The sequence below is a fragment of the Oryzias melastigma genome, linkage group LG9 (genome assembly GCF_002922805.2).
Source record: "Oryzias melastigma strain HK-1 linkage group LG9, ASM292280v2, whole genome shotgun sequence".
NCBI classification, from domain to species: domain Eukaryota; kingdom Metazoa; phylum Chordata; class Actinopteri; order Beloniformes; family Adrianichthyidae; genus Oryzias; species Oryzias melastigma.
Window position 1 is genome coordinate 5,375,897 of NC_050520.1, and position 12,268 is coordinate 5,388,164.

The window sequence follows — 12,268 nt, forward strand, 5'->3', positions numbered from 1 at the left end:
GACCTGAATGACGTGAGCTTTAAACTCCAAAATTGAATTTATTTGTGCTGACAACCCATTTAAAATAAAGGTTTTCCCTCACTTTTGTCAGTCTAGTATTGATCATGGTTCATGAATAATGAAATAAATAAAGAAAAGCAGCTTCTCAGCTAGAAACGTGATATTCAGTGATGCTTAAAGAAGTGTCCTGAAGGCGTTATCTGAAACAGTCTGAGGCCGACACACAACTGTCACCGGAGTCGCATTACATAAATGAGCTGTGCTTATGAATACGTTTTAGACTTCTTGATGGTCAGGACATGAGTCGCAGACATTTGAGCCTCCCCCTTACCGATTGTGGTTGATGTATCAGCAACAGTCCGGTTGTGCTTTGTAAGCAGAGATGATGTGAACTGAGAGGTTAAACAGGTTTGATCCCTCTGAGCTCAAAATGTCAGCATCAACAACTTCAGGATGATGTTGACTTTTTTTTCTTTAAATCATGACTTTTCAATCGCTCTTCTAATGAGCTTGGATATTCAGTACATAAAGAAAACAGGCAGAATAATGGTTTAAAATTTCTCACACAAGAAGTAAAACCGCTTTCTCTTTACAGTTTCAGCAGTGTCAAATATGAGCAAGGATTTACAGAATGATGAACCTCTTTGAAGACTTTTAAATTTTCTTTTTGGATTCCATAGATTATGAGCAAATACGTCTGTTTGACAGAATCAATATTTTCAAAAATAAGCCCAACTGAAGCCAAATCCCTTTATCTGAAACTTCAGGGAGAAGCCAATGGAGAAACTGTTGTGAATCCTATTTTTCCCCCCAGAAAAGTCACTACTCAAAGTCCTAAGTGTCACTTTTAGGGTTGAAACCTTTTCCTTGTTTAGAACAAAGATTTTGTCATACTGACTGGCATGGAGTTGTTAGGACAGATAGTGCATAGAAAAATGGAGGCTGAGATTTGATTAAATCAAGATATATCCTCTATGCCGTCTTAGAAAAGCATTAAAAGATCCTTTTTTTATACTTCCTAAATTAATTCTTTTCATAGCAATGCTTTTAAATGTACATGTTTTGGGCCTTTGACCCACTAACTTTAGAAAGCAGACGCTGAAACAGGTTGTGTCAACCCAGGAGCCGTTAGTATTTATTGATGAGGCTTAAGCCGTCTTGGTTCATTCACTGCTGGGTAAACATTTTCTGAGACACTGTGTCTTTGTCCTGCTGTAACAGCACTTTCTTCATCACATCCATAACATGTAATCATTGTCATTAGTGCTTCAGATGAAGACTTGGCACATCACACTGTAGAAAGCACATAGTTGATGATTGTTGTCTCACAAAGTTCTTTAATATGTACAAGCAAAGTGATCAACCTCAATTATTCTGCCAAATCCATGTTTGTGAGCTTTCTAATTAACTTTACTGATGCTACAATTTAGCAGAACTTTGACTTGACTGTCAGTGTTTTGGATTGTTATTGATGTCTTTAAAGTCGTTTTATATTAAAAACTCACCACTGTAATATGATACAGTACAACAGGTACATTAGATAAATGTTGCATTAAAAGTTAACTGAGTAGTTTATAATTTCCCAAAGATCTCTGGTATATCTACTCAGAAACTGATTTTGTTTGAGATACAGTCAAGTTTCAAGCAAATGTGCTTATTGTTTCAAATTTATGTGAAAATCCCAACTTGAAATTACCATTTTGTTATTTATTAAGATAAAAACTGACTAGATTTCAATAACTAAATTTGTACTTTAAGGGCAGCGACAGGTGAAAGTTGAGGTTTAAAGCAATGAAAACTGCCACAAACTTTGCAATCCTTTTCTCTCTCTCACGTTAACGGGACAAAGTTGATATCAACTCATTAATTCTTGACTGATCCATCAATCTGGCTCTGTTCCTCCATGTTGCAGATGCCACATGAAATGAGTTTGATCATCAAGGAATTGCAGTCTTCTTTACACAGTGTTGATGTCGAATACATTTTCAAAACTCGTGTTTTTTTATCACTTGCTTCATTTACTGCTGAGCTTTGTCTTCTACCTTGTGGTCATAATCTATTGGCAAAACTTTAAGGTTATAACTCCCATTCCTAAAAAAATATACCTGTTCCCGCTTTCTTATGTGGTGTGAGGGTCTCGGTACAATACCTCCCATTGTGCTATTTTTAAGACGCTTGAGCTTCAATAGAAACGGTCAGGTCAGATTGCCGACTTCTTTACAAAGTAAACGTTTCCTTTTGGATACACTTAATCAGGAGGACATGCCAAACGTGTAGTCATACATTCAAAATACAAACTGTATTTAATCCTTAAGATGGAGAAAAGCGATTCTTTTTTTTTTTTTCTTTTTGGCTGACATTTATTCTAGTTCAGGAGTTCTAACCAAAATGTTTAATGTGCTTTAAATGAGCTTAAAACAATAACTAAATGTCAAAAGTCCTTTTATGTTTTGCAAACCTATCAATCATAATTCAGCAAGAAAGTTGGGGTACTGCTGATTAAGCAAATATTTAGCATATGTCTAGTTCTTGAGGGTCGATGACTTGTATTCTAGATGTAGATGCATATTACCTAGATCAGGTGTGTTTTGACAATAAAAGCTTTTTTTAAATTTACTGAATAAAAATGTGGTATGGCTTGATGTATTGTTTTTGTGTGATACATTTTTATTTTGAAAAACGATCATAAAATAATGTGCTTACATAAAAAGAGTTATTGAAGTTAAACAAATGGGAAGCGATGCAACAAATGGATGAAACGGTTCATGGAAAAGTGTGTTTTAGGAAAACCAGATGAGTTCTCCGAGAGAGAAAAGGACAGATAGAGATTCACTAAGAGCTGTCTGACCTTCGACCTGTTTAACGAGAGCCAGAGCGTCCAAATGTCATTCAGATAACGAGTTATGCTCCCTCTGACACTAGATGGCAGTCAGTGGAAAGACGGATGGCCCACTGGGAGTGAATGGAGTCCATGGACAGTGAGAGTGTGAGCTTCATATTCCATTAATGTGAAAGATACAATATACTAAATGGTATTTAGCAGACACTTTTATCCGGAATGACTTGAAGTACCTCATTGAGTGCTTTTATTTTTAGACAGGATGGCCCCATTCAAAAGGTTCCCTCACACTTTGGGCTTCTGAGAGTTGGAGTACTTTCCAAGACTCAGAGGTTAAGTTTGACTTGGACACTTGTAATATGAGGAAGTATTGCACAAACACAATTAAACATCTGCAGTTTTATATGCAGAATTATTTGTAGATGGCAAATATTTTTATGGAAGCAGAGTTATTCCCTCAGCACAAAAGTTGATAATACCGCACTCTCCTAAAAGGATAAACACATTTGTTCCACCTCAAGACATTAAAGAAACACGTCTTTAAAATGAGACAACAGTATAGTTTGCAAATTGTCTGTATGGATCTATATGCATATATTGTATATCTGTGTGAAAGTGCAGACAGAACTAGAAAACAGATCTCTAGGGACCAGGCCGAGCGGCCATGCTCTTCCCCTTCCTCTCTGACTTCTCCTTTTCCTCCAACCAAAGTCTTGACTCCTCATTCCACATCATACGGCTCACTTTCCCTTTTCTTTACGCCTCAAAACAATGTCAGAATAATGAATAAAAATGTTTTAAAGGGTTTATATAAATATGCACGTGGTTTGTCCAAGGAGTAGCTTATATAACATTACTTCAGTTTAAACAAATTAATTCCTAACAAAAGGTTCTCAGATATCACGTTTAGCTGCTGGACAGAACAAATGTAGGAAAAAATGGGGGAAATTTTAAAACAAGATAAGTCTGTGTTGATTGAAGTAGACTTACTAAAATGCAAGAGACCAGAGATACAATGAGAAAAAATCCAGACAATTGATTAAATAAACTCAAGTAAAAAAAAAAAAAAAAAAAAAACCAAAAATAACTAAATCAGTTTCAGGAAACAAGACCCTCTCCAATGCACTTTTCTCATAGTAGAGGACCTATTCAAAAGAATTTACAATCAAAACAACGTTTCTGAGTATTTCCCAGCCAGCAAGGCCAAGTGGGCGCCATTGGGTTTGAAAGTGGACAGAAAATGTGGATCCCAAATGGATTTGTCCGCAGTTTATGGTGGCATCATCTGTGTTTGCCCACATTGGCTACGGTGCCTAAGGACCAGCAGGCTGGGCGGCGACCCGGCTAGCTCTGCCGGCCCCTCGGTTTAGGCACTCGTTTGCATTGCCGGACCATAGGCAGTGGACCTCACTATGCTGTCCACCAGGTGACTGGCCAGCATAGCGAGCCAGCCAACTGAGTGCCCACCTAAGCAACTGGGCGAGCACAAGCAGGGCCACTACAGAAACTGTGGACAAACCACATTTTCTAATGCTCAGACTAATAACGCAACTACTGAAATGGGCGTGCCAAAGTCATCTCTCCCTCAGCGTGAACTCAGGCCTGCTAACTCTAAAGTGTGTGAGACGTGATGAATGTTCAACACTCATGTTGTGGCGAATTGCAGTTCTTGCTGTGTGACTGCATTGATCCAATATTGCTCATTGTTATTTTTAGGTTGCTAATATTTAAGGCTATAAGCTCAAACATGGCTCTCACCAACGGGTACGGGGGGGGGGGTGCTTTAAGTCAACAGTCCCGCCCACAAACCAGAGTCGTATTTGTAATGAGCTACTGCCACTGTGCATAAAATGTCTTAAACGACAAATGCTTTTTGGATTTTTGCTAAAAACTGGAAAATCATAAGTAACAGATCACTGGAAACAATTTTACAATAGAAAAAAAAATGTTTAAGTGGGACTTTAAGATGGTGGCGCGCGACATATGGCAGCTTTTTGTGCTCTTCGTGTCAGGCTATTTTTTAGTACTTTTTTTGTTGATTTTAGATTTGAGCCAATTTTAAATGTTAGCCCCCACCTTTTTGTATTTAACGCCCATGGGCCAAAAAAATCTGTTTTTTACTCATATTCTTCTTCGTTTTTTTTCTTTACAAGATTTTTTTTTGTACATTTCTGTAATTAGTTGTCCGAGACTCGAGAGACACATTTAGTTTTACCCAGTGGTGAAACGACAAATTAAAGATCTTTGAATCCTTATACAAGAGGCTCTGACAATGAGAAAATAAAACTATGGACTTAATTACAGCTTAGTGACACAATGACGAGGCTTAGATCGATGGCTGAGTTACTAAAACTGACACAAAATCAGATTTATTCAATAAATGTAATAAATAAAGTTACATAAATTGGTAAACTGAAAAAGAAGAAGTCTTGACAGGTGCAAAACTGTTGGCGTTTAATTAAACCAACAAAGTTGAAAAGATAAGTTCATTAGCCAGCTTTTAAGAATTGGTTTAAAAATTCCAAAGACCTCATTCATTAGCCCAAGTTTGAACCTTTCAGCTATATTTAAGTGATACCTTTTAAAGCACACCAGATGTGACATTTGACATTTGCAGCTTAAGTTTGGCATCTCATCCTCCCACTCAGACTCTCCTACACTCCTTTAGTCTCCTGTTTTACTCTCATTCCCTTCATGCTTTCCCCGGTTCGCTCCATCACTCCTTCCACCCAACAGTCCAGTTTTTACACTTTGTCTGTGACCAGAGCCAATGGCAGATCGAGTAGAATCAAAAGGTGTCCCGACCTGGCAGATCTTTTTAGTGGCACGACACCCAGAGGACACAATGTGACGATGCCAAAATCAATCTGCCCTCTATTCATCATCTGAGCCTGTCAGCATCGGCTCGAGGAGATCCTTAAGTGTCTGTCTGGAAATCTGCAGCTTTGTTTTCTGCTGTTGAAATATTTACTTTCTTCACAGTTTAAGATACGGCCAATATAACAAAGCTTGAAAGAAAATGTATTGATTCAAAAACAACAGAATAAAACTTTTGATAGAACTTCAAATGAATAATAGATTATCGTTTTACAAATGCATAAATGCTTCTCTTCTCAGAACTTCAATACCACAAAAATGACATCAGGGTTTTAGTTTCAACCAGGATTGTATTTTCTACCGTTTATTCTAGAACTCTTTAAAAAGTTTCAGAGAAAAATATTCATTTAAACAACTATAGTCTCTTAAAATGTAGATTTACAAAATTCAAACTCTCGAGAAAGAAAAACACTTTTCCTAAATGGCATCTCTAACAAACAGAAGGGAAAAGCCATGTAACCACAGCTTTATTTCATTAATGAAGAGACATAAAGTCCAAAGTGGATGAAGGTCCAGATGAGATGAAAATAAAGAAAATGAGAGCAAGGCGGTGTGATGAGACGGCCTCAGGCCATCAGTGAGTGAATCCTCTCGTTATGTCCTGATGTCATCCCGTCGCTACCAAATAGGGAACTCCATCTTCCTCGAGTTTTACTGGGTTTTTTTCCTATAGTTCCAGAATTCATTGAAGGAAACATGAAGAAATGCTGCTCCAGCTAATAGAATCACAAATAAGGACACTCATGTGCATTATGATTATACTTAAAGCTTAGTTTTTATTTGGTTTTCATTGTAATTATTTCCCGTTTATCAGTAATTGCACTCTCTTAATTCTTAAACCTGATAAATACTCATTTTTTCAATTTCGGAAAGCTGTTCTATGGAAAATGCAGTTTCAATGTGTCACACCACAAACTTTTTAACTAGATTATTATTTATTTTGTGTAATGAGCAATGAAAGGTTGAGATGTTGTAGACTAAAAAAAATGGGTGGGGTTTGTTTCTGTAGTTTAGGGGTCTGCATCCTGTAGCTCCGGAGCCACATGTGGCTAATTGACCCCTTCTTTTGTGCCTCTCTGGTCGAACAATCATAACAAGCTTTTAATTTTAAATATAAAGTATTTTTGGACTATACACAGCATCTAGCAAAACAAAATGGTCAGAAGTTGAACTTTATTTAACTTGTATACAAATAGTTAAGGCTCCTGACTACAATACCCATAATGCTTCTACAATTTATCGAGTGATTTGGGTTCATAGTTTACCAAGGTTGAAAAAAATTGACAGATTTTTGTTACCACAGAAAGCACATCCAGAATTCATACTTAAGACACACTGGAATTTAAGGTGGATTGTCAATTATTAAACAAAATTCAAGGAATTTTAAAAGCGGCACGTGGTCCTAAAGATGAATGTTCCAGTTAAATTAGCTCTAATTTAATTTTAGTTCGATTTACAGATTTTTTGGCTAAAATCCACCAATAATGATGAATATGTAGGGTTTTTTTTTTTCTTAAATCACTCAAGACATCACACTACCTCCTACTATATTTGCCTCTTTGACATGATTCTATCCTACAGGGTCTCTTTTGTTAAAATTAAGTCATGTGAACCTTTTCAAAAGTTATAAACTTTTTTCATTTAAAAAAAGGGCCCCTTTAAGAATGTTATATTCTTGTAAAAAAACAAACAAAAAAAACAATTGATAGTTGTTATAGATGCTATACTGAAGTACTTATTGTTACTTCAGAATAACACGCACAAATCTGTGTCTTATTTCTCTACATGGTGAAGTAAGACGTTGTGGATTCTACTGGATTGTGCTCAGTGAGAAATCGACCTGAATAACTTCTTAAATTTTAAAGTTTGCACACCCCTGCTCTAATTAAATCCTACAGCTCCGCTATGAATCAGTCAGAATGACAAATGTTGGTTTAGTCTGGTTTAATATTGCACTTTTGAGAGACAAGGAGAGCAAACCAAACCTTTTTTTTTTTCTTTTTTTTTTATATTTCAGCATCTGCTGCTTTGTGGAAATATGCGTCAAAACTATCATCGACCAGAAATCCCAAAAAAGAGAACTAGCTGGCTTGTGCAAACACTCAACTTAATATTATCTATTCATAAAGTCCCACTCCAATCATTCTTTGATCTATTATAAAGTACTCCTAGTGGTCTATTGGTTATGATTATGCTGTTTCTAGCAAAACTTAAACTTTTTGAGGACACAGTTTCTGCAAAACTGCAGTAGTTCAATAATATTTCACCTCTTAGTTTTGAGCAAACCATGCCTTTCCTTCCCATCGTCATCTGTTCACATGCTTTCCCGCTAGCTTACGGCCTCTCACACCCCCAACAAAACTGGAGTGCAGTACCGGGGCTATCCAGCCATCCAGGTTTGAGCCAGATTCCAGCTCAGACGGGGAAAACAAAGACTTTTATGTCTGCAAGTGGATGCATCAGAGTGGAGCGGCGCAGGAGGTTTGTGGCATGCCCAGTGTATTATTTATGATATAAATTCTCTTTTTTTGTATTTTACATAATTATAGCATGATTTTTTTTAAGTCAAAAATGCAATACACTCTTTTTAAGTCTTCCATTAGAAAAAAAAAACCTGTTAAAAACACCAAAAGCACAATTTTCATCAGAATGGGTTTATAAGTGTCCTTGCTTCTTTGGATTCAATCATAGAAATGCGTTTGCCGTTTATACATATTTGCTGGAATCTATCCTGTCTCAAAGTGACATTCTTGGCATAATTTGGATTAAACTTAACATGATGTGGTTTATGTAGACAAAACTACAAAAGTGCTGCTTGAGCATTGGTGGACTTTTAATGCCTAGAATGTCACACTGTTGCATATCCTTGGATGTCATGTTTTACTTCATATTTGCTAACCAGTTTTTCTTTTTTTTTTTACATAAACTTAATCAAGAGCACTTTAAATGCATGAAAACTCTTATTTTGGAATCTGACTTATGCTTATAAGAGTGGCCTTTGTCTGCCTTACAGTTTTATTTTGACCTGAAATTTAAAATGATTCACTGTATAATATATATATATATATATATATATATATATATATATATATATATATATATATATATATATATATATATATATATATTGTACAATATCAACATAAGCTGCATCAGCTGTGATAAGAGAAAGCAAATTGGATCCAAATGTCATTTTCTTACTTGATCAGCAATTTCTGTTCAATCATGAATAATTTGCCAACACATCCCGCTTTATCTAATTCATCATTAGCAGAGTTTCCATGGAGAGAGTGTGATATACATCTGTTATGTTTCACGCTTAGTCTGTAATTACCTGCCGACTGCCTTGAAACACTTTAAAATATAATATCTATTTAATTAAATCCTGCACTCTACTTTTGGAGATAAAACAACAAAGTTGTCTTTGGTGACAGCTGACAGTTTTCGCCTTTTCATTGTCTCAGCATTTAGAACAGAGACCCCTTGAACACATCGTCTCAAGTTCTTGCTTTGCCTTTGGTTCTTGAACGCCTTACTCTGTCTGTAGCTGGAAAAAGTAATTACTGTTCCCTTAGATTTTTAAAATGGAAGGGATGTGGAGAGATTAATGCATCAAATGATAAAAATCTCCATACAGCAAAAGACTCTTTTGTTTTCATTAATCACTGAGTGTCCGTGTGTGTTTTGTTCCTTGTGTGTGGCCCTCTAAAGGATGGTGCCATTATTTCCTCCTTATTAATGTTCGAAGAAGGAGCCTCAGAGGAAAATATCAAAGACAACAGAGTAAAGTGGAGTTGTAGAATCCTTTAGAAAACCCACTGAAAAACAAAACCTATAAAGCCGTTACCATTGAAGCTGCACTTCTTTGCAGCTTTTGCCTTCCAGACCTTTTCAGTTCTTCAGACTTTTTAGTCCCACACTTCACTACAAGTCAAGCCGTCTACAGTCAGAAAACTTCAAATGGATTTCAATTTTTACTATTGCTCGTTGTGGGGCTCAAACAGTTTGTACTAATAAATAGACAAGTTTGTTTTTCCAGCTCTTGTTTGGATAAATATTGTGGAGTCTGGAAGGTAAATAATATAGTATCATTGTTTAATTCAACGCTTTATCACTCCCAACTTGTTATATATGGATGTATGGTTTGCCCCCCCTCCACATCAGTTTTTTGCATTTTGGGTGTCCCCAACAAATAGGGGTCCTTACCCTCCTGGCAACGAACCGGTAATGGCCCACAGAAAGGGGGAAAAATGCATATGGTATTCAGAGGTCCCCAACCCTCGGGATGCGGATTGGAACCCTAACCTGGTGCATCCGGTAACGCGTCCCAAGGGTTAGAGACCCGTGATTTAATGGGAACAGCCGGCACATCAAAATACGACAACTTGGGGACATCCAAAACATCAAAAAGTGAAGCGGTGGGGACCCGAACCATTTGTCTATATATGACGAGTTGGGAGTGAGAATGTGTAGTCTAATCTGAGAAATGCTCTAACATTATAAGACCCAGGCAATGTCCGAATTCCCACCCTAATCCCTAACTACTAGAAACTATATAGTGAGGAACTAACTAGTGCCTTAGATTTTAAAAGCAATTTGGACACCATAGTGCAGCGGTAGGGCGGTCGACCTCTCATCGGAAGACTGCAGGTTGCCCACCCATGTGTCAAAGTGTCCTTGGGCAAGACACTGAACTCCACATTGCCTCTGGTGGAAGGTTGGTGCCAGCGTTCAGCAGTTGTGCCACCATCAGTGAGTGAAGTGTTGAATGGGTCTGTGACTGTAAAAGCACTTTGGGCCTTTGAGGAAAGTAGAAAAGCGTTGTATAAGTATACGATATTTACCATTTAAATACATTTTTTTTTCCAAAAATTGTTCAAACGCAATGCATTGTGGTTTATATTTGCCAATATAGTGAGCATCAATGTACACTAGTTTTTCGCAAAGACTTCTGGGAGATTTTTTGGGGACTTGATTTTTGGAATTGTAGATTCGGACAGCAGTACACAATGGCGAGCGCACTATATACTGAGTAGTGAAAAAAGATCGTATTTGTGACATAGAAGATATGCTGGACGGGCCGCAATCCCGTCCCACAGTCCCTGCTCCGCTCCATTCGGATGCATCCATATGCAGATGACTAGATCGTGTTCATCTTAGTTTTCCTCATCCATGCTGACATCTGGCTCAAAACTGTACAGATGAATACAAGTAAAGTAAGGGTTGAGGTGTAAGGAGCAACGAGCTAGCATGCAACAGAGAGCTCTCAGCAATGGGGAGGGGGAGCAGAATCGCTTGTTGCAACAGTCCCGCCCACAACTCAGAGACGAACTTCTGAGGAACTACTGCCGCTCTGCACAAACAGACCTCGAAAACATCAGTTTTTAAAATGCTGGCTAAAATAAATGATTAAATAGTAATAAATCAAAATAATGAATCAAAAATAATTATACTTAATAGACCAAATGGTTTAAAAGAGGATCAGAATGGGTCTTTTACTTTGATGGAACCTGTGTTTCTGGCTCTCACATTTATAGGACTGTCCTACATTTATATTTTACTGCACAATCTTTATTTACCAGAAACTAAACTAGAACACTTCTGTTTAATAGTGAGTTGGCAACAATGTCATAAAACACAGTTTTGCACACAGGCAAAAACGACTTCTATTAAAATAAAATTGATTTGTATGTGATCTCTAGGAAACAAACCTATCTCCTTTGTTTATTTTAGACATATTTGTTAAAAAAAGATAAAGAAATAAAAAAGTTCAGTTTCAGTTGAGTTATTTTATGACCGAGGTCCATATGCAGTCTTTGAAATCCTTGCAATCCTGTCTCACAGAAGCACCTCTAGTTACAGCAGGACATAAAAACAAGTGTGGAAGTAACCGGGCCACCAGGGCCTTGTAATTGAAGTTCCTTAAATGAATTAGTCTGCAAGTGGAGAAGTCCAATCCACCTTGTGATGCGGATTACAGTGCTGTATTTGTAATGAACTTCAGTCCAATAAAGAGAGTTGAGACTGAAAAACTGAGGGAGCAGGAAATCCTTAGAATTTATTAGCATACTCTATTACAGACGGAAATAATGCCGTAACATAATAATTGGAGTCTGAGAAGTGAAGCAGAGTTTTTACCTGAATGAAAACCCACAATGCATCTGAGTTTTTTCAGTTTCCATATAATGTGAATAATTTGTGCAGCTAGATCTTAAAAAATGGTTCCAAATAACCAAAAACAAATGCCTATTAAGAGCATTTTCTTTAGCTTTGTTAGCATTTAAAGATCCAATCTGTTTCCTTCTTTACTTTTTGTCTCTTGAACCAAAATGCAGCCGAGTTCAAAGCTCAGAAAAGGGATCACGTCTGACTGGAGTCCGTCCCAGCACAGAAGTTACACAATAAACAGTTCACTGGCACATTCAAAAATAAATCAATTTTTTTCTTTGGAATTCTGCAACTTTGTTGTGATGGATGGGAATGAATATGGATTTGTGCATCAATAAGGTGATGACGTTGTCTGTGAGGAAAAACCTTTGTCACCCCGAGGCC